The sequence below is a fragment of the Solea solea genome, chromosome 5 (assembly GCF_958295425.1).
Source record: "Solea solea chromosome 5, fSolSol10.1, whole genome shotgun sequence".
In the NCBI taxonomy this organism is placed as follows: Eukaryota; Metazoa; Chordata; class Actinopteri; order Pleuronectiformes; family Soleidae; genus Solea; species Solea solea.
The window spans coordinates 31,722,202-31,724,701 of NC_081138.1; positions in this window are offsets into that span (position 1 = coordinate 31,722,202).

The following is a 2,500-nucleotide window of genomic DNA, read 5'->3' on the forward strand; positions in this document are numbered from 1 at the left end:
TTAATCCCACAGATTGTGAGAGGTGCAGAAACAGAATAATGAGTCCAGCCCTCAGCAGGCATGGACGTGGTCTCCAGAGGTTGGACCACGTCCGTCTGCGACCGTGGACACAAAGTTACCACAGCAGGAAAACAAGTGTTGTTTCATTTCAAATCATTTCTGTTCACAGGGGATGAAACATGTCAATGAAACCATGAACCACGGCTGTAAACTTTTAATGTACACACGTGTTTGACCTCATCAAAGGCAGCGACATTTAGGAAAGGCAACGATAAAAGTCTCTGTGAGACAACTTAACAAAATCTTTGTCCACCGCTCACTCTCCCACACCAAAGCCCACAGACAAAACCAGTGAGTTGAGCTGGTGGGAACTCTGATGTGAATGTTAAAGCTTCATTCAGCCGTGTTCTCTGTGGCTTTGAGCTTCACCTGCTCACGACCGGGGATTAAACGCTCTTGTTCAAGGTCTAAAGGAGGAGGAGCCGAAACCTTTCAAATTCTAACATGTGCGTTTGTACTGTAGCACTTTACAAAACGCTCTTAAATCTTCAAATATTTAACATGTTCAAATTAAAAAAAATCATAAATATCTGCTGAATAAGAAGAGGGAGATAAACGGGAGATATACGGGAGAGTATCAGGTCCTTCTCAACTTCTGTAGGAGGCGCTGACGAGCACGGCGAAAACAGAACCCGAAAAAATGAAATGGTGTAAAAACAGAGGCTTTTTAAAAAGACATGAATGAGTGAATGTGATACTCTTGAGTGAATGAGATACTCTGAGTGAATGAGTGAATGTGATACTCTTGAGTGAATGAGATACTCTGAGTGAATGAGTGAATGTAATACTCTTGAGTGAATGAGATACTCTGAGTGAATGAGTGAATGTGATACTCTTGAGTAAATGAGATACTCTGAGTGAATGAGTGAATGTGATACTCTTGAGTAAATGAGATACTCTGAGTGAATGAGTGAATGTGATACTCTTGAGTGAATGAGATACTCTGAGTGAATGAGTGAATGTGATACTCTTGAGTGAATGAGATACTCTGAGTGAATGAGTGAATGTGATACTCTTGAGTGAATGAGATACTCTGAGTGAATGAGTGAATGTGATACTCTTGAATGAGTGAGTAAATGTGATACTCTTGAGTGAGTGAGTGAATGTGATACTCTTGAGTGAATGTGATACTCTTGAGTGAATGAGTGAATGTGATACTCTTGAATGAGTGAGTAAATGTGATACTCTTGAGTGAGTGAGTGAATGTGATACTCTTGAGTGAATGTGATACTCTTGAGTGAATGTGATACTCTTGAGTGAATGAGTGAATGTGATACTCTTGAGTGAATGAGTGAATGTGATACTCGTGAGTGAATGTAATACTCGTGAGTGAATGAGTGAATGTAATACTCTTGAGTGAATGAGTGAATGTGATACTCTTGAGTGAATGAGTGAATGTGATACTCGTGAGTGAATGTAATACTCGTGAGTGAATGAGTGAATGTAATACTCTTGAGTGAATAACTGCCACATATGGAAAAGTGAGAGTTATCTTGGAAAAAGGAGCAGAAGAACATTCTACAGCCATAAAATCTCAAGAAATCCAGATTATCGTGATGCTCATACAGTGAGAGGATTAAACAGTGAAAAATCAAAGCGAACTATGGACACATGAATGAATGAATGAGTGAGTTATTAGATGATATAATCTCACACCTGATGGAACCTGAGTGAGTCTTCAGAGGATCGTCCTGGACGCAGATAAAAGTGAACTGTGCTGTCAGTTCACCGGGGACTCACTGTCTCTGTCTCACTCTCTGTCTGTCTCTCTCTCTGTCTGTCTGTCTGTCTCTAATAGAGAATCATAATTGTGAAAGTGTCCGTCGTCATATTTCAGAGAGCAGAAGATAAACTCACGGGTACAGTTCTGTTTTTGTTGCCTCTTAATAATTCATGACAAACCAATACATTCATTTTCCGGCCTCTGTTCAATATTTAAGTCGACGCGTCTGCTTCAGTTTCAGCTCGACGACAACGAGAGGACAATAACACAAAGATTCCACCGTGTGGAAAATAACACATTTATCAAGAGGTTCAGGTTTTAACCACGTTACAAAATCTACGTCACATGTTCACCACTCACTCTCCTACACCAAAGTCCAGAGAGAAAATCAGTGATTTTAACATACTCTGTGTGTGTGTGTGTGTGTGTGTGTGTGGGAGAGTGAGTGGTGGTGATTTGGGGTCATGTGACTTTATTTTTAATTTTGCGTATTTTTTTTTGTAATTTCACTCTAAAGAAAAAGCAACACGGACACTTCTGAGGAGCTGGATCTGGGGTCACTGAGCTCCCAAGTTTTTCCCTCATCATCACCATCATCATCATCATCATCGTCGTCGTCTCTGCTTTGATGGGATCATTGTTCTGCCTAAGTGACTCCGTTTGCGCCAATTAGCCTTGGCCACATGCGAGAGCTCGTCTCTTATTTTCCTCTGTGAA